The sequence below is a fragment of the Manihot esculenta genome, chromosome 7, assembly GCF_001659605.2.
Source record: "Manihot esculenta cultivar AM560-2 chromosome 7, M.esculenta_v8, whole genome shotgun sequence".
Taxonomy (NCBI): domain Eukaryota; kingdom Viridiplantae; phylum Streptophyta; class Magnoliopsida; order Malpighiales; family Euphorbiaceae; genus Manihot; species Manihot esculenta.
Genome location: NC_035167.2, coordinates 15,488,738 through 15,510,191, shown reverse-complemented (window position 1 = coordinate 15,510,191; position 21,454 = coordinate 15,488,738). Strand labels below are relative to the sequence as shown.

Here is a 21,454-nt window from a genome sequence, read left to right as displayed (position 1 = left end):
GTTACCATCGCTTAATTCAAGGCTTACGAGATGAGAAGTATATTTGGGAAGCATGGGAGAATAAGGAAACAAGTCAGACTCTCTTCAATACATGTGGACGCACAACACAATTTCAGATCGCGTAATGCATGTATGGCCAAATTGCATTTAGGCTAGTTTTATTATTTTGGTATTTTAGTATTTTGTGGGATTTGTTTTAAATTAATTTGGCATAGATTAGAAGCCAAATTCGTGCAGCCCATTTAGGAAGGAGATTTCTCCAAGATAATTTAGGAAAATGATCTTTAATGTAATCCAGATTTAACTATTTGAGTAGATACCCTTCCTATATTGTAATTACACCTTCCTACAATAGAATTAGGGTTTGAAGGCTATAAAAACACCATTAAGGTGGCAGCCACAAGAGACAGCGAATAAAGATGATTTTATGAACAATATTTGGTTCTTCTCCATTATTTGGCAACTTATCAAGGTTTAACCTTGTGGCGTTCTAATATGGATCTCCTCCATGCCTAGTTAACTTATCAAGAATTTCTTGTGGCGTTCTCGAAGCTGGAATCGCTTGATTATCTATGTTTCTAATCACATTGGTTGGTTAGGGGTGTGGTAGAGCAATCTTCGCTTGATTATGTATGTTTCTAATCACACTGGTTGGTTAGGGGTGTAGTAGAGCAACCTTCTGGAAGATATCTTTGTCTTGTTTTTTGTCAAGTTGTGTGACGGGGTTTTTGATCACATGTTGGTCCTGGGTTCCGCATCAGTAACCCTCTTTTGTAAATGTAAACATTTAAAAGTCATTTCGGGCACTTGTACAAATGATTACCAGGTAAAAACTTGCGTGTGACCATTTTGGGGGTCGCAAAACATCAAATATGTCTTTAGTTCACAAACTTGTGCCAGAGCTCCGGGACACACTTTTTTTAGTTTGGAAACTTGTTTCGGACCTCCGTAACCCACTTTTATAAAACTAAAGATTTAAGGTTATTTCGGGAACTTTCACAAATGATTTTCACTTAAAAGCTTGGGAGTGACCATTTTGGATTTGGGAAATATCAAATATGTCTTTAGTTGTCAAACTTGTTTCAGAGCTCCGTAACCCACTTTTGTAAAGGTAAACATTTAATGAGAGAGGGAGGCTTCAGCCTTGGCTACAAAGGAGAGTGAGAGCTTGAGTTCTGTGGAAAAAATGAGAGAAAAGAGTGAGTTTGAGGGTAACGAGGCTGGAAAAGAATCAAGACTACTTCAAGGAGGGAAGATGGAGAAAGAAAAGGAGAAAGAAGAGGCTAAAGTTCCAATCTCAACTTCCATAGAGACTGAAATTGAAAATTCCATTAATGAACTTATAGAAGAGGTTGTGAATGATGGTGGACATGGGGAGCACATGATTGATGAGGTGGAGGAGGTGAATAAGACTGTTTTGGAAGTTGTAGAGGAGAATGGGTCACATCCACATGATCTTTCTATGACTAATATTTTTATGTCTAGTTCATTTGTTCTTGATGTGCAGGTTGTTGATGAAAACATCCATGATGAAAGTTTTATACTATTTCCACCTATTCAAAAGGAGGTCTTTGAAGATACATGGGTGCCTAAAGCTTTCCTTCTTGACATAAATATCAGCAAGATTCGAGGACGAATCTTTTCTAAAGAAAGAGGGAATGATACGGATCCAATAGGACAAATTTCTAACAATGGTGTGGAGCAAACTTATATCATTCCAATGGATCCAAGAGTAGTTCAAAATCATATATATTTAGGGCGTGCTTTAACTCATATGGGACAGATTTGGTGCAACATTTGCAATCATAGGCTGAGGGAGCCTAATCAAACCTATGGGCTAAAACTACATAAAGGAAAGCCTAAAGTGAAGATCAAGTAAGGCTTTTGTGAAGATTCAACTTTGTTATGATGGGGTTGCTAGTTTTATTATTTAAACACTTGTTTTATTTTAGTTTTGTTTGGGCTTGTATTCTGGCCATATTTTATCTTTTAAGTTTTAGAGTGTTGGGCCATGTTGTGGGCTTATATTTTAATACTTATATGTTATTTTAGTGTGTGATTGGGCTTGGGTCTTATGTGTTTAAGTCAGGCCCAAGAAGAGTGTCTTAGGGTTTTATTTCTTTTTCTCCTTACTATATAAGGATAAGAAACAATTGTAAGAGGGAGCTTTTAATCAAACTTTTCAGAATTTCTTTCATGCCTTTGGCGTGTATTGCTTTGAGTGAGAGTGAGGATTTGCTTTCATCAATTGCACCAGGAATCTTGGCTAACTTATCAACTATTCGTTGTGGCGTTTGTCGGATTCTCATCCAAATCCTTCGATCATTGGTGTTTCAGCTTCTCTAAGTTTGGGGTGCCATAGGAGGTGGGTTTATCAGATCTTTGGATTCCGTATCTACTTGTGCGTGTGGGTTTGAGGCTTGAGCCATAGGGTTCCGCGTCAGTTGGTATCAGAGCCAAAGTGAGGTAAATTCTTATTTATCTCAGGATCTAGAGTTTTTTTTTCTGAGTTTTCCTTTTCTTCGTTATTGATTTCTGTGAGTTTCCTTTCCTTCGTTATTGAGTTTTCCTTTTTTTCTGAGTTTTTTTTTTTGAGTTTTCCTTTTCTTCGTGCATCACAAAAACAAAAAAAAAATCGCAATACAAAAAAAAAAAAAACGAAAAAAAAAAAAATCAAAAATCGCCTTTACTTTATTTATCTTGATCTGGCCGAAATTGTGGTATGTTTCCTTTTTCGTCTATATTGTCTTACCTATCTCAATTGATTGCTGTAATTTGTGGGAATCAATTTTGAATTTTGAAAATGTAAGCATTTAAAAGTCATTTCGCGTACTTGCACAAATGATTTGCGCATAAAAAATTATGTGCGACTTTTTTTTGTGTTGGGAAATATCAGATATGTCCTGAGTTGTCCAACTTATTCCGAAGCTCCGTAACCCACTTTTGTAAATGTAAACATTTAAAAGTCATTTAGGGCACTTGCACAAATGATTACCAGGTAAAAACTTGCGTGTGACCATTTTGGGGGTTGGAAAACATCAAATATGTCTTTAGTTCACAAACTTGTGCCAGAGCTTCGGGACACACTTTTTTTAGTTTGGAAACTTGTTTCGGACCACCGTAACCCACTTTTGTAAAACTAAACATTTAAGGTTATTTCGGGCACTTTTACAAATGATTTGCACTTAACATTTTGGGAGTGACCACTTTGGATTTGGGATATATCAAATATGTGTTTAGATTTACGCGTAAAAACTTCTGCGTGACTATTTTTGGGTTAGAAATATCAATTATGTCCTGAGTTGTTAAACTTGTTCCGGAGCTCTGTAACCCTCTTTTGTAAAGGTAAACATTTAACGTCATTTCGGGCAGTTGCACAAATGATTGGCGTGTAAAAAGTTCCGAGTTGACTATTTTGGGTTGAAAAATATCAAATATGTCCTTAGTTTGCAAACTTGTTGACGTGGAAATATCAAATATGTCATGAGTTGTCAAACTTGTTTCGAGGCTCCGTAACCCGCTTTTGTAAAACTACACATATAACGTCATTTCGGGCACTTTCACAAATGATTTGGGGTTAAAAACTTGCGAGTGCCACTGTAGGAATGGGAAACATCAAATATATCCGGAGCTCCGTAACCCACTTTTAAAAATGTAAGCATTTAAAAGTCATTTCGCGTACTTGCACAAATGATTTGCGCATAAAAAATTGTGTGCTACTTTTTTTTTGTGTTGGGAAATATCAGATATGTCCTGAGTTGTCCAACTTATTCCGAAGCTCCGTAACCCACTTTTGTAAATGTAAACATTTAAAAGTCATTTAGGGCACTTGCACAAATGATTACTAGGTAACAACTTGCGTGTGACCATTTTGGGGGTTGGAAAACATCAAATATGTCTTTAGTTCACAAACTTGTGCCAGAGCTCCGGGACACACTTTTTTTAGTTTGGAAACTTGTTTCGGACTTCCGTAACCCGCTTTTGTAAAACTAAACATTTAAGGTTATTTCGGGCACTTTCACAAATGATTTGCACTTAAAATCATGGGAGTGACCGTTTTGGATTTGGGAAATATCAAACATGTCTTTAGTTGTGAAACTTGTTCCGGAGCTCCGTAACCCACCTTTGTAAAGGTAAATATTTAATGTCATTCCGCGCACTTGCACAAATTATTTGCGCGTAAAAACTTCTGCGTGACTATTTTTGGGTTAGAAATATCAATTATGTCCTGAGTTGTCAAACTTGTTCCGGAGCTCCGTAACCCACCTTTGTAAAGGTAAATATTTAATGTCATTCCGCGCACTTGCACAAATTATTTGCGCGTAAAAACTTCTGCGTGACTATTTTTGGGTTAGAAATATCAATTATGTCCTGAGTTGTCAAACTTGTTCCGGAGCTCTGTAACCCTCTTTTGTAAAGGTAAACATTTAACGTCATTTCGGGCACTTGCACAAATGATTGGCGTGTAAAAAGTACCGAGTTGACTATTTTTTGGTTGGAAAATATCAAATATGTCCTTAGTTTGCAAACTTGTTGCCGTGGAAATATCAAATATGTACTGAGTTGTCAAACTTGTTCCGGAGCTCTGTAACCCAGTTTTGTAAATGTAAACATTTAAAAGTCATTTCGGGCATTTGAACAAATAATTAGCAGGTAAAAACTTGCGTGTGACCATTTTGGGGGTTGGAAAACATCAAATATGTCTCTAGTTGGCAAACTTGTGTCAGAGCTCCGGGACACTTTTGTTAGTTTGGAAACTTGTTTCGGACCTCCGTAACCCACTTTTGTAAAACTAAATATTTAAGGTTATTGTGGGCTCTTTCACAAATGATTTGCATTTAAAAGCTTGGGAGTGACCATTATGGATTTGGGAAATATCAATTATGTCTTTAGTTGTCAAACTTGTTCCGGAGCTCCGTAACCCACCTTTGTAAAGGTAAATATTTAATGTCATTCCGCGCACTTGCACAAATGATTTGCACGTAAAAACATGTGCGTGACTATTTTTGTGTTAGAAATATCAATTATGTCCTGAGTTGTCAAACTTGTTCCGGAGATCTGTAACCCACTTTTGTAAAGGTAAACATTTGACGTTATTTCGGGCAGTTGCACAAATGATTGGCGTGTAAAAAGTTCCGAGTTGACTATTTTGGGGTTGAAAAATATCAAATATGTCCTTAGTTTGCAAACTTGTTGACGTGGAAATATCAAATATGTCATGAGTTGTCAAACTTGTTTCGAGTCTCCGTAACCCACTTTGGTAAAACTAAACATTTAACATCATTTCGGGCCCTTTCACAAATGATTTGGGCGTAAAAACTTGTGAGTGCCACTGTGGGTATGGGAAACATCAAATATATCCGGAGCTCCGTAACCCACTTTTAAAAATGTAAGCATTTAAAAGTCATTTCGCGTACTTGCACAAATGATTTGCGCATAAAAAATTGTGTGCGACTTTTTTTTGGTGTTGGGAAATATCAGATATGTCCTGAGTTGTCCAACTTATTCCGAAGCTCCGTAACCCACTTTTGTAAATGTAAACATTTAAAAGTCATTTAGGGCACTTGCACAAATGATAACCAGGTAAAAACTTGCGTGTGACCATTTTGGGGGTTGGAAAACATCAATTATGTCTTTAGTTCACAAACTTGTGCCAGAGCTCAGGGACACACTTTTTTTAGTTTGGAAACTTGTTTCAGACTTCCGTAACCCACTTTTGTAAAACTAAACATTTAAGGTTATTTCGGGCACTTTCACAAATGATTTGCACTTAAAATCTTGGGAGTGACGATTTTGGATTTGGGAAATATCAAACATGTCTTTAGTTGTGAAACTTGTTCCGGAGCTCCGTAACCCACCTTTGTAAAGGTAAACATTTAATGTCATTCCGCACACTTGCACAAATGATTTGCGCGTAAAAACTTCTGCGTGACTATTTTTGGGTTAGAAATATCAATTATGTCCTGAGTTGTCAAACTTGTTCCGGAGCTCTGTAACCCTCTTTTGTAAAGGTAAATATTTAACGTCATTTCGGGCACTTGCACAAATAATTGGCGTGTAAAAAGCACCGAGTTGACTATTTTTTGGTTGGAAAATATCAAATAAGTCCTTAGTTTGCAAACTTGTTGATGTGGAAATATCAAATATGTACTGAGTTGTCAAACTTGTTCCGGAGCTCTGTAACTCACTTTTGTAAATGTAAACATTTAAAAGTCATTTCGAGCATTTGCACAAATAATTAGCAGGTAAAAACTTGCGTGTGACCAATTTGGGGATTGGAAAACATCAAATATGTCTCTAGTTGGCAAACTTGTGTCAGAGCTCCGAGACACTTTTGTTAGTTTGGAAACTTGTTTCGGACCTCCATAACCCACTTTTGTAAAACTAAACATTGAAGGTTATTTCGGGCACTTTCACAAATGATTTGCACTTAAAAGCTTGGGAGTGACCATTTTGGATTTGGGAAATATCAAATATGTCTTTAGCTGTCAAACTTGTTGCGGACCTCCGTAACCCACCTTTGTAAAGGTAAACATTTAATATCATTCCGCGCACTCGCACAAATGATTTGCACGTAAAAACTTCTTCGTGACTATTTTTGGGTTGGAAATATCAAATATGTCATGACTTGTCAAACTTGTTTCGGAGCTCTGTAACCAACTATTGTAAAGGTAAACATTTGACGTTATTTCGGGCAGTTGCACAAATGATTGGCGTGTAAAAAGTTCCGAGTTGACTATTTTGGGTTGAAAAATATCAAATATGTCCTTAGTTTGCAAACTTGTTGACGTGGAAATATCAAATATGTCATGAGTTGTCAAACTTGTTTCGAGGCTCCATAACCCGCTTTTGTAAAATTACACATTTAACTTCATTTCGGGTACTTTCACAAATGATTTGGGCTTAAAAACTTGTGCGTGACTATTTTTGGGTTAGAAATATCAATTATGTCCTGAGTTGTCAAACTTGTTCCGGAGCTCTGTAACGCTCTTTTGTAAAGGTAAATATTTAACATGATTTCAGGCACTTGCACAAATGATTGGCGTGTAAAAAGTATCGAGTTGAATATTTTCGGGTTGAAAAATGTCAAATATGTCCTTAGTTTGCAAACTTGTTGACGTGGAAATATCGAATATGTCCTGAGTTGTCAAACTTGTTCCGGAGCTCCGTAACCCACCTTTGTAAATGTAAACATTTAAAAGTCATTTCGGGCACTTGCACAAATGATTAGTATGTAAAAACTTGCGTGTGACCATTTTGGGGGTTGGAAAACATCAAATATGTCTTTCATTGGCAAACTTGTGTCAGAGCTCCGGTACACACTTTTTAGTTTGGAAACTTGTTTCGGACCTCCGTAACCCACCTTTGTAAAGGTAAACATTTAATGTCATTCCGCGCACTTGCACAAATGATTTGCACGTAAAAACTTGTGCGTGACTATTTTTGGGTTGGAAATATCAAATATGTCATGACTTGTCAAACTTGTTTAGGAGCTCTATAACCCACTTTTGTAAAGATAAACATTTAACGTTATTTCGGGCAGTTGCACAAATGATTGGCGTGTAAAAAGTTCTGAGTTGACTATTTTGGGTTGAAAAATATCAAATATGTCCTTAGTTTGCAAACTTGTTGACGTCGAAATATCAAATATGTCATGAGTTGTCAAACTTATTTCGAGGCTCCGTAACCCGCTTTTGTAAAACTACACATATAACGTCATTTCGGGCACTTTCACAAATGATTTGGGGTTAAAAACTTGCGAGTGCCACTGTGGGAATGGAAAACATCAAATATATCCGGGGCTCCGTAACCCACTTTTAAAAATGTAAGCATTTAAAAGTCATTTCGCGTACTTGCACAAATGATTTGCGCATAAAAAATTGTGTGCGACTTTTTTTTTGTGTTGGGAAATATCAGATATGTCCTGAGTTGTCCAACTTATTCCGAAGCTCCGTAACCCAGTTTTGTAAATGTAAATATTTAAAAGTCATTTAGCGCACTTGCACAAATGATTACCAGGTAAAAACTTGCGTGTGACCATTTTGGGGGTTGGAAAACATCAAATATGTTATTAGTTCACAAACTTGTGCCAGAGCTCCGGGACACACTTTTTTTAGTTTGGAAACTTGTTTCGGACTTCCGTAACCCACTTTTGTAAAACTAAACATTTAAGGTTATTTCGGGCACTATCACAAATGATTTTCACTTAAAATCTTGAGAGTGACCATTTTGGATTTGGGAAATATCAAACATGTCTTTAGTTGTGAAACTTGTTCCGAAGCTCCGTAACCCACCTTTGTAAAGGTAAACATTTAATGTCATTCCGCGCACTTACACAAATGATTTGCGCGTAAAAACTTCTGCATGACTATTTTTGGGTTAGAAATATCAATTATGTCCTGAGTTGTCAAACTTGTTCCGGAGCTCTGTAACCCTCTTTTGTAAAGGTAAATATTTAACGTCATTTTGGGCACTTGCACAAATGATTGGCATGTAAAAAGTTCCGAGTTTACTATTTTGCGTTGAAAAATATCAAATATGTCCTTAGTTTGCAAACTTGTTGAGGTGGAAATATCAAATATGTCATGAGTTGTCAAACTTGTTTCGAGGCTCCGTAACCCGCTTTCGTAAAACTACACATTTAACGTCATTTCGGGCACTTTCACAAATGATTTGGGCTTAAAAACTTGCGAATGCCCCTGTGGAAATGGGAAACATCAAATATATCCGGAGCTCCGTAACCCACTTTTAAAAATGTAAGCATTTAAAAGTCATTTTGCGTACTTGCACAAATGATTTGCACATAAAAAATTGTGTGCGACTTTTTTTTTGTGTTGGGAAATATCAAATATGTCCTGAGTTGTCCAACTTATTCCGAAGCTCCGTAACCCACTTTTGTAAATGTAAACATTTAAAAGTCATTTTGGGCACTTGCACAAATGATTACCAGGTAAAAACTTGCGTGTGACCATTTTTTGGGTTGCAAAACATCAAATATGTCTTTAGTTCACAAACTTGTGCCAGAGCTCCGGGACACACTTTTTTTAGTTTGGAAACTTGTTTCGGACCTCCGTAACCCACTTTTGTAAAACTAAAGATTTAAGGTTATTTCGGGAACTTTCACAAATGATTTGCACTTAAAAGCTTGGGAGTGACCATTTTGGATTTGGAAAATATCAAATATGTCTTTAGTTGTCAAACTTGTTTCAGAGCTCCGTAACCCACTTTTGTAAAGGTAAACATTTAATGTCATTCCGCGCACTTGCACAAATGATTTGAGCGTAAAAACTTGTGCGTGAATATTTTTGGGTTGGAAATATCAATTATGTCCTGAGTTGTCAAACTTGATCCGGAGTAAACATTTAACGTCATTTTGGGCACTTGCAGAAATGATTGGCGTGTAAAAAGTTCAGAGTTGACTATTTTCGGGTTGGAAAATATCAAATATGTCCTTAGTTTGCAAACTTGTTGAGGTGGAAATATCAAATATGTCCTGAGTTGTCAAACTTGTTCCGGAGCTCCGTAACCCACTTTTGTAAACGTAAACATTTAAAAGTCATTTCAGGCACTTGCACAAATGATTAGCACGTTAAAACTTGCGTGTGACCATTTTGGGGTTGCAAAACATCAAATATGTCTTTAGTTCGCAAACTTGTGTCAGAGCTTCGAGACACTTTTGTTAGTTTGGAAACTTCTTTCGGACCTCCATAACCCACTTTTGTAAAACTAAACATTTAAGGTTATTTTGGGCGCTTTTCACAAATGATTTGCACTTAAAAGCTTGGGAGTGACCATTTTGGATTTGGGATATATCAAATATGTTTTTAGTTGTCAAACTTGTTTCGGAGCTCCGTAACCCACCTTTGTAAAGGTAAACATTTAATGTCATTCTGCGCACTTGCACAAATGATTTGCGCGTAAAAACTTGTGCTTGACTATTTTTGGGTTGCAAATATTAATTATGACCTGAGTTGTCAAACTTGTTCCCGAGCTCTGTAACCCTCTTTTGTAAAGGTAGACATTTAACGTCATTTCGGGCACTTGCACAAATGATTGGCGTGTAAAAAGTTCCGAGTTGAGTATTTTCGGGTTGGAAAATATTAAATATGACCTTAGTTTGCAAACTTGTTGACGTGAAAACAACAAATGTGTCCTGAGTTGTCAAACTTGTTCCGGGGCTCCGTAACCCACCTTTGTAAATGTAAACATTTAAAAGTCATTTCGGGCACTTGCACAAATGATTACCAGGTAAAAACTTGCATGTGACCATTTTGGGGTTGGAAAACATCAAATATGTCTTTAGTTCGCAAACATGTGTCAGAGCTCCGGGACACACTTTTTTTAGTTTGGAAACTTGTTTCGGACCTCCGTAACCCACTTTTGTAAAACTAAACATTTAAGGTTATTCCGCGCACTTGCACAAATGATTTGCAAGTAAAAACTTGTGCGTGACTATTTTTGGGTTGGAAATATCAAATATGTCCTGAATTGTCAAACTTGTTTCGGAGCTCTGTAACCCACTTTTGTAAAGGTAAACATTTGACGTTATTTCGAGCAGTTGCACAAATGATTGGCGTGTAAAAAGTTCCGAGTTGACTATATTGAGTTGAAAAATATCAAATATGTTCTTAGTTTGCAAACTTATTGATGTGGAAATATGAAATATGTCATGAGCTGTCAAACTTGCTTCGAGGCTCCGTAACCCGCTTTTGTAAAGCTACACATTTATTGTCATTTCGGGCACTTTCACAAATGATTTGGGCTTAAAAACTTGCGAGTGCCACTGTGGGAATGGGAAACATCAAATATATCCGGAGCTCCGTAACCCACTTTAAAAAATGTAAGCATTTAAAAGTCATTTCGCGTACTTGCACAAATGTGCGCATAAAAAATTATGTGCGACTTTGTTTTTGTGTTGGGAAATATCAAATATGTCCTGAGTTGTCAAACTTGTTCTGGAGCTCCGTAACCCACCTTTGTAAATGTAAACATTTAAAAGTCATTTCGGGCACTTGCACAAATGATTACCAGGTAAAAACTTGCGTGTGACCATTTTGGGGGTTGCAAAACGTCAAATATGTCTTTAGTTCGCAAACTTGTGTCAGAGCTCCGGGACACACTTTTTAGTTTGGAAACGTGTTTCGGACCTCCGTAACCCACTTTTGTAAAACTAAAGATTTAAGGTTATTTCGGGAACTTTCACAAATGATTTGCACTTAAAAGCTCGGGAGTGACCATTTTGGATTTGGGAAATATCAAATATGTCTTTAGTTGTCAAACATGTTTCAGAGCTCCGTAACCCACCTTTGTAAAGGTAAACATTTAATGTCATTCCGCGCACTTGCACAAATGATTTGAACGTAAAAACTTGTGCGTGAATATTCTTGGGTTGGAAATATCAATTATGTCCTGAGTTGTCAAACTTGATCCGGAGTAAACATTTAACGTCATTTCGGGCACTTGCACAAATGATTAGCAGGTAAAAACTTGCGCGTGACCATTTTGGGCGTTGGAAAACATCAAATATGTCTTTAGTTCGCAAACTTGTACAGAGCTCCGGACCACACTTTTTTTTGTTTGGAAACTTGTTTCGGACCTCCGTAACCCTCTTTTGTAAAACTAAACATTTATGGTTATTTCGGGCACTTTCACAAATGATTTGCACTTAAAAGTTTGGGAGTGGCAATTTTGGATTTGGGAAATATCAAATATTGAAACTTATGCCAGAGTTCTGGGACACACTTTTTTTAGTTTGGAAACTTGTTTCGGACCTCCGTAACCCTCTTTTGTAAAACTAAACATTTAAGGTTATTTCGGGCACTTTCACAAATGATTTGTACTTAAAAGCTTGGGAGTGACCATTTTGGATTTGGGAAATATCAAATATGTCTTTAGTTGTCAAACTTGTTCCGCACCTCCGTAACCCACCTTTCTAAAGGTAAACATTTAATGTCATTCCGCGCACTTGCACAAATGATTTGCACGTAAAAACTTGTGCGTGACTATTTTTCGGTTGGAAATATCAAATATGTCCTGATTTGTCAAACTTGTTCCGGAACATTTAAACATTTAAAAGTCATTTCGGGCACTTGCACAAATGATTAGCAGGTAAAAACTTGAGTGTAACAATTTTGGGGGTTGGAAAACATCAAATATGTGATTAGTTGGCAAACTTGCGCTAGAGCTCCGGAACACACTTTTGTTAATTTGGAAACTTTTTTCGGACCTCCGTAACCCACTTTTGTGAAACTAAACATTTAAGGTTATTTCGGGTACTTTCACAAATCATTTGCACTCAAAAGCTTGGGAGCGACCATTTTGGATTTGGAAAATATCAAATATGTCTTTTGACGCGGAACCCTATGGCACAAGCCTCAAACTCACACGCACAAGTAGATACGGAATCCAAAGATCTGATAAACCCACCTCCTATAGCACCCCAAACTTAGAGAAGCTGAAACACCAATGATCGAAGGATTTAGATGAGAATCCGACAAACGCCACAACGAATAGTTGATAAGTTAGCCAAGATTCCTGGTGCAATTGATGAAAGCAAATCCTCACTCTCACTCAAAGCAATACACGCCAAAGGCATGAAAGAAATTCTGAAAAGTTTGATTAAAAGCTGCCTCTTACAATCGTTTCTTATCCTTATATAGTAAGGAGAAAAAACGCGGAACCCTATGGCACAAGCCTCAAACTCACACGCACAAGTAGATACGGAATCCAAAGATCTGATAAACCCACCTCCTATGGCACCCCAAACTTAGAGAAGCTGAAACACCAATGATCGAAGGATTTAGATGAGAATCCGACAAACGCCACAACGAATAGTTGATAAGTTAGCCAAGATTCCTGGTGCAATTGATGAAAGCAAATCCTCACTCTCACTCAAAGCAATACACGCCAAAGGCATGAAAGAAATTCTGAAAAGTTTGATTAAAAGCTGCCTCTTACAATCGTTTCTTATCCTTATATAGTAAGGAGAAAAACAAATAAAACCCTAAACACTCTTCTTGGGTCTGACTTAAACACCTAAGGCCCAAGCCCAATCACACACTAAAATAACACATAAGTATTAAAATATAAGCCCACAACATGGCCCAACACTCTAAAACTTAAAAGATAAAATATGGCCAGAATACAAGCCCAAACAAAACTAAAATAAAACAAGTGTTTAAATAATAAAATTAGCAAACCCATCATAACAAAGTTGAATCTTCACAAAAGCCTTACTTGATCTTCACTTTAGGCTTTCCTTTATGTAGTTTTAGCCCATAGGTTTGATTAGGCTCCCTCAGCCTATGATTGCAAGTGTTGCACCAAATCTGTCCCATATGAGTTAAAGCACGCCCCAAATATATATGGATTATATGAATATGATTTTGAACTACTCTTGGATCCATTGGAATGATATAAGTTTGTTCCACACCATGGTTAGAAATTTGTCTTATTGGATCCGTATCATCTTTAGTTGTCAAACTTGTTTCAGAGCTCCGTAACCCACCTTTGTAAAGGTAAACATTTAATGTCATTCCGCGCACTTGCACAAATGATTTGAACGTAAAAACTTGTGCGTGAATATTCTTGGGTTGGAAATATCAATTATGTCCCGAGTTGTCAAACTTGATCCGGAGTAAACATTTAACGTCATTTCGGGCACTTGCACAAATGATTAGCAGGTAAAAACTTGCGCGTGACCATTTTGGGCGTTGGAAAACATCAAATATGTCTTTAGTTCGCAAACTTGTACCAGAGCTCCGGACCACACTTTTTTTTGTTTGGAAACTTGTTTCGGACCTCCGTAACCCTCTTTTGTAAAACTAAACATTTAAGGTTATTTCGGGCACTTTCACAAATGATTTGCACTTAAAAGCTTGGGAGTGACCATTTTGGATTTGGGAAATATCAAATATGTCTTTAGTTGTCAAACTTGTTCCGCACCTCCGTAACCCACCTTTCTAAAGGTAAACATTTAATGTCATTCCGCGCACTTGCACAAATGATTTGCACGTAAAAACTTGTGCGTGACTATTTTTGGGTTGGAAATATCAAATATGTCCTGATTTTTCAAACTTGTTCCGGAACTGTGTAATCCACTTTTTTAAAGGTAAACATTTGACGTTATTTCGAGCAGTTGCACAAAACATTGGCGTGTAAAAAGTTCCGAGTTGACTATTTTGGGGTTGAAAAATATCAAATATGTCCTTAGTTTGCAAACTTGTTGACGTGGAAATATCAAATATGTCATGAGTTGTCAAACTTGTTTCGAGGCTCCGTAACCCGCTTTTGTAAAACTACACATTTAACGTCATTTCAGGCACTTTCACAAATGATTTGGGCTTAAAAACTTGCGAGTGCCACTGTGGGAATGGGAAACATCAAATATAGCCAGAGCTCCGTAACCCACTATTAAAAATGTAAGCATTTAAAAGTCATTTCGCCTACTTGCACAAATGATTTGCACATAAAAAATTGTGTGCGACTTTTTTTTTGTGCTGGGAAATATCAAATATGTCCTGAGTTGTCCAACTTATTCCGAAGCTCCGTAACCCACTTTTTTAAATGTAAACATTTAAAAGTCATTTCGGGCAGTTGCACAAATGATTAGCAGGTAAAAATTTGCGTGTGACCATTTTGGGGATTGGAAAACATCAAATATGTCTTTAGTTCGCAAACTTGTGCCATAGTTTTGGGACACACTTTTTTTAGTTTGGAAACTTGTTTCGGACCTCCGTAACCCACTTTTGTAAAACTAAACATTTAAGGTTATTTCGGGCACTTTCACAAATGATTTGCACTTAAAAGCTTGAGAGTGGCAATTTTGGATTTGGGAAATATCAAATATTGAAACTTGTGCCAGAGTTCTGGGACACACTTTTTTTAGTTTGGAAACTTGTTTCGGACCTCCGTAACCCACTTTTGTAAAACTACACATTTAAGGTTATTTCGGGCACTTTCACAAATGATTTGCACTTAAAAGCTTGGTTGTGGAAATTTCGGATTTGGGAAATATCAAATATGTCTTTAGTTGTCAAACTTGTTCCGGACCTCCGTAACCCACCTTTGTAAAGGTAAATATTTAATGTCATTCCGCGTACTTGCACAAATGATTTGCGCAAAAACACCTGTGCGTGGCTATTTTTGGGTTCGAAATATCAAATATGTCCTGACTTGCCAAACTTGTTCCGGAGCTCTGTAACCCACTTTCGTAAAGGTAAACATTTGACGTCATTTCGGGCACTTGCACAAATGATTGGTGTGTAAAAAGTTCCGAGTTGACTATTTTGGGGTTGAAAAATATCAAATATGTCCTTAGTTTACAAACTTGTTGACGTGGAAATATCAAATATGTCATGAGTTGTCAAACTTGTTTCAGGGCTCCGTAACCCGCTTTTGTAAAACTAAACATTTAACGTCATTTCGGGCACTTTCACAAATGATTTGGGCTTAAAAACTTGCAAGTGCCACTGGGAATCGGAAACATCAAATATATCCGGAGCTCCGTAACCCACTTTTAAAAATGTAAGCATTTAAAAGTTATTTCTCGTACTTGTGATACGGATCCAATAGGACAAATTTCTAACAATGGTGTGGAACAAACTTATATCATTCCAATGGATCCAAGAGTAGTTCAAAATCATATTCATATAATCCATATATATTTGGGGCGTGCTTTAACTCATATGGGACAGAGCTCTGGTACACACTTTTTTTAGTTTGGAAACTTGTTTCGGACCTCCGTAACCCACTTTTATAAAACAAAACATTTAAGGTTATTTTGGGCACTTTCACAAATGATTTGCACTTAAAAGTTTGGGATTGACCATTTTGGATTTGGGATATATCAAATATGTCTTTAGTTGCCAAACTTGTTTCGGAGCTCCGTAACCCACCTTTGTAAAGGTAAACATTTAACGTCATTTCGGGCACTTGCACAAATGATTCGCGTGTAAAAAGATCCGAGTTGACTTTTTTCGGGTTGAAAAATATCAAATATGTCCTTAGTTTGCAAACTTGTTGACGTGGAAATATCAAATATGTCGTGAGTTGTCAAACTTGTTCCGGAGCTCTATAACCCTCTTTTGTAAAGGTAGACATTTAACGTCATTTCGCGCACTTGCACAAATGATTAGCAGGTAAAAACTTGCGCGTGACCATTTTGGGGGTTGGAAAACATCAAATATGTCTTTAGTTCGCAAACTTGTACCAGAGCTCCGGGACTCACTTTTTTTAGTTTCGAAACTTGTTTCGGACCTCCGTAACCCACTTTTGTAAAACTAAACATTTAAGGTTATTTCGGGCACTTTCACAAATGATTTGCACTGAAAAGCTTGGGAGTGACCATTTTGGATTTGGGAAATATCAAATATGTCTTTAGTTGTCAAAATTGTTCCGGACCTCCGTAACCCACCTTTGTAAAGGTAAACATTTAATGTCATTCCGCGCACTTGCACAAATGATTTGCACGTAAAAACTTGTGCGTGACTATTTTTTGGTTGGAAATATCAAATATGTCCGGACTTGTCAAACTTGTTCCGGAACTGTGTAACCAACTTTTTTAAAGGTAAACATTTGACGTTATTTTGAGCAGTTGCACAAAACATTGGCGTGTAAAAAGTTCCGAATTGACTATTTTGCATTGAAAAATATCAAATATGTCCTTAGTTTGCAAACTTGTTGACGTGGAAATATCAAATATGTCATGAGTTGTCAAACTTGTTTCGAGGCTCCGTAACCCGCTTTTGTAAAACTACACATTTAACGTCATTTCAGGCACTTTCACAAATGATTTGGGCTTAAAAACTTGCGAGTGCCACTGTGGGAATGGGAAACATCAAATATAGCTGGAGCTCTGTAACCCACTATTAAAAAAGTAAGCATTTAAAAGTCATTTCGCCTACTTGCACAAATGATTTGCGCATAAAAAATTGTGTGCGACTTTTTTTTTTGTGCTGGGAAATATCAAATATGTCCTGAGTTGTCCAACTTATTCCAAAGCTCCGTAGCCCACTTTTTTAAATGTAAACTTTTAAAAGTCATTTCGGGCAGTTGCACAAATGATTAGCAGGTAAAAATTTGCGTGTGACCATTTTGGGGATTGGAAAACATCAAATATGTCTTTAGTTCGCAAACTTGTGCCGTAGTTCTGGGACACACTTTTTTTAGTTTGGAAACTTGTTTCGGACCTCCGTAACCCACTTTTGTAAAACTAAACATTTAAGGTTATTTCGGGCACTTTCACAAATGATTTGCGCCTAAAAGCTTGAGAGTGGCAATTTTGGATTTGGGAAATATCAAATATCGCAAACTTGTGCCAGAGTTCTGGGACACACTTTTTTTAGTTTGGAAACTTGTTTCGGACCTCCGTAACCCACTTTTGTAAAACTAAACATTTAAGGTTATTTCGGGCACTTTCACAAATGATTTGCACTTAAAAGCTTGGTTGTGGAAATTTTGGATTTGGGAAATATCAAATATGTCTTTAGTTGTCAAACTTGTTCCGGACCTCCGTAACCCACATTTGTAAAGGTAAACATTTAATGTCATTCCGCGCACTTGCACAAATGATTTGCGCGTAAAAACTTGTGCGTGACTATTTTTGGGTTGGGAATATCAAATATGTCCTGAGTTGCGCAACTTATTCCGAAACTCCGTAACCCACTTTTGTAAATGTAAATATTTAAAAGTCATTTCGAGCACCTGCACAAATGATTAAATGGTTAGAACTTGCGTGTGACCATTTTGGGGGTTGGAAAACATCAAATATGTCTTTAGTTCGTAAACTTATGCTAGAGCTCCGGGACACACTTTTTTTAGTTTGGAAACTTGTTTCGGACCCCCGTAACCAACTTTTGTAAAACTAAACATTTAAGGTTATTTTGGGCACTTTCACAAATGATTTGCACTTAAAAGCTTGGGAGTGACCATTTTGGATTTGGGAAATCTCAAATATGTCTTTAGTTGTCAAACTTGTTTCAGAGCTCCGTAACCCACCTTTGTAAAGGTAAACATTTAATGTCATTCCGCGCACTTGCACAAATGATTTGCGCGTAAAAACTTGTGCTTGACTATTTTTGGGTTGGAAATATCAATTATGTCCTGAGTTGTCAAACTTGTTCTGGAGCTCTGTAACCCTCTTTTGTAAAGGTAGACATTTACTGTCATTTCGGGCACTTGCACAAATGATTGGCGTGTAAAAAGTTCTGAGTTGACTATTTTCGGGTTGGAAAATATTAAATATGTCCTTAGTTTGCAAACTTGTTGACGTGAAAATATCAAATATGTCCTGAGTTGTCAACTAGTTCCGGAGCTCCGTAACCCACCTTTGTAAATGTAAACATTTAAAAGTCATTTCCGGCACTTGCACAAATGATTAGCAGGTAAAAACTTGCGTGTGACCATTTTGGGGGTTGGAAAACATCAAATATGTCTTTAGTTCACAAACTTGTGCCAGAGCTCCGAGACACTTTTTTTAGTTTGGAAACTTGTTTCGGACCTCCGTAACCCACTTTCATAAAACTAAACATTTAAGGTTATTTTGGGCACTTTCACAAATGATTTGCACTTAAAAGCTTGGGAGTGACCATTTTGGATTTGGAATATATCAAATATGTTTTTAGTTGCCAAACTTGTTTCGGAGCTCCGTAACCCACCTTTGTAAAGGTAAACATTTAATGTCATTCTGCACACTTGCACAAATGATTTGCGCGTAAAAACTTGTGCTTGACTATTTTTGGGTTGGAAATATCAATTACGTCTTGAGTTGTCAAACTTGTTCTGGAGCTCTGTAACCCTCTTTTGTAAAGGTAAACATTTAACGTCATTTCGGGCACTTGCACAAATGATTCGCGTGTAAAAAGATCCGAGTTGACTTTTTTCGGGTTGAAAAATATCAAATATGTCCTTAGTTTGCAAACTTGTTGACGTGAAAATATCAATATGTCATGAGTTGTCAAACTTGTTCCAGAGCCTTATAACCCTCTTTTGTAAAGGTAGACATTTAACGTCATTTCGGGCACTTGCACAAATGATTAGCAGGTAAAAACTTGCGCGTGACCATTTTGGGGGTTGGCAAACATCAAATATGTCTTTAGTTCGCAAACTTGTACCAGAGCTCCGGGACTCACTTTTTTTAGTTTGGAAACTTGTTTCGGACCTTCATAACCCACTTTTGTAAAACTAAACATTTAAGGTTATTTCGGACACTTTCACAAATGATTTGCACTGAAAAGCTTGGGAGTGACCATTTTGGATTTGGGAAATATCAAATATGTATTTAGTTGTCAAACTTGTTCCGGAGCTCCGTAACCCACCTTTGTAAAGGTAAACATTTAATGTCATTCCACGCACTTGCACCAATGATTTGCACGTAAAAACTTGTGCGTGACTATTTTTGGGTTGGAAATATCAAATATGTCCTGAGTTGCCAAACTTGATCCGGAGCTCTGTAACCCACTTTCGTAAAGGTAAACATTTGACGTCATTTCGGGCACTTGCACAAATGGTTAGCGTGTAAAAAGTTCCGTGTTGACTATTTTGGGGTTGAAAAATATCAAATAACCCCTTAGTTTGCAAACTTGTTGATGTGGAAATATCAAATATGTCATGAGTTGTAAAATTTGTTTCGGGGCTCCGTAACCCGCTTTTGTAAAACAAAACCTTTAACGTCATTTCGGGCACTTTCACAAATGATTTGGGCTTAAAAACTTGCAAGTGCCACTGTGGGAATGGGAAACATCAAATATATCCGGAGCTCCGTAACCCACTTTTAAAAATGTAAGCATTTAAAAGTCATTTCGCGTACTTGCACAAATGATTTGCGCATAAAAAATTGTGTGCGACTTTTTTTTTGTGTTGGTAAATATCAAATATGTCCTGAGTTGTCCAACTTATTCCGAATCTCCGTAACCCACTTTTGTAAATGTAAACATTTAAAAGTCATTTCGGGCACTTGCACAAATGATTAGCAGGTAAAAACTTGCGTGTGACCATTTTGGGGGTTGGAAAAAATCAAATATGTCTTTAGTTCGCAAATATGATAGAAAGGTGCAACATGATGGGTTCAATAACAAGTACTCCTTCACTCATGAAGGACAGAAGGTTATACTCGCTCCTTTATCACCTCAAGAGGTATATGCTGATCAAATAAAGATGCTGGAGAGGGCGAGGGAGGCTTCGGCCTTGGCTACAACGGGGAGTGAGAGCTTGAGTTCTGCGGAAAAAATGAGAGAAAAGTGTGAATCTAAGGGTAAAGAGACTGGAAAAGAATCAAGACCAATAAATGGCCCATTGGTGAGAGAAAAGATGCAAGAGGGGAGGGCAAAACAGACTTTTTATGTGAGAGCGAGAGAGGTTAAGAGTGCTATTTCTTTAGGGCAGCCCGTGTTGCTTATAAGATATAAGGAGATTTTATTTACTGACACTGATATTAACCTTTCTTGTTTGCCTTCTAGTTTTAAGTCTATGATGCAGGAATTCACTGATGTCTTTCCAGATGAGCTACCTAGTGGATTGCCACCGTTGAGGGGTATCGAGCATCAGATAGATTTCATACCTGGTTCTAGCATTCCAAATAGACCAGCTTACCGAAGCAATCCAATGGAAACAAAGGAAATGCAAAGGCAAATTGACGAGCTTATGGAGAAGGGACTGGTGAGAGAGAGTTTAAGTCCATGTGGTGTTCCTGTGCTGCTTGTTCCAAAGAAGGATGGCACTTGGCGAATGTGTGTTGATTGTAGAGCAGTTAACAAGATCACAGTGAAGTACAGGCATCCTATACCTCGGCTAGATGACATGTTGGATGAGCTTCATGGTGCCAGGTACTTTACAAAAATTGATCTTATGAGTGGATATCATCAGATTAGGATGAAACCTGGTGATGAATGGAAAACTGCATTTAAGACAAAGTATGGTTTGTATGAATGGTTAGTTATGCCTTTTGGTTTGTCCAATGCACCTAGTACGTTTATGAGGCTAATGAATCATGTGTTGTGTGCATACTTAGGAAAATTTGTTGTTGTTTACTTTGATGATATCTTGATCTATAGCAGGTCTCTCGACGAACATATTGAGCATGTTAGGTTGGTTCTGCAGGTTTTGAGGAAAGAGAGCTTGTATGCTAAACTTAAGAAGTGCACATTTTGTATAGATAGACTTGTTTTCCTTGGTTTTGTTGTGAGTGCACAGGGAATTGAGGTAGATGAAGAGAAGGTGAAAGCTATAAAGGAGTGGCCTATTCCTAAATCTATTTTAGATGTGAGGAGCTTTCATGGCCTTGCAAGCTTTTACAGGAGGTTTGTGCGCGATTTCTCTACGATTGCAGCACCACTCACAGGAATTATTAAGAAGGAAGTTGGGTTCAAGTGGGGAGAGGAGCAACAGAAAGCTTTTGACTGCTTAAAAGGGAAGTTAACATCCGCTCCTATATTATCTTTACCTAACTTTGATAAAA

General features: G+C 37.3%; 1 pseudogene; it reads left to right on the top strand.

Annotated features, from left to right (window-relative positions):
• The window catches only part of LOC122723986, a 56,869-nt pseudogene extending 35,826 nt beyond the window's left edge, over positions 1-21,043 (top strand).
• Positions 21,044-21,454: the final 411 nt, after the last annotated feature.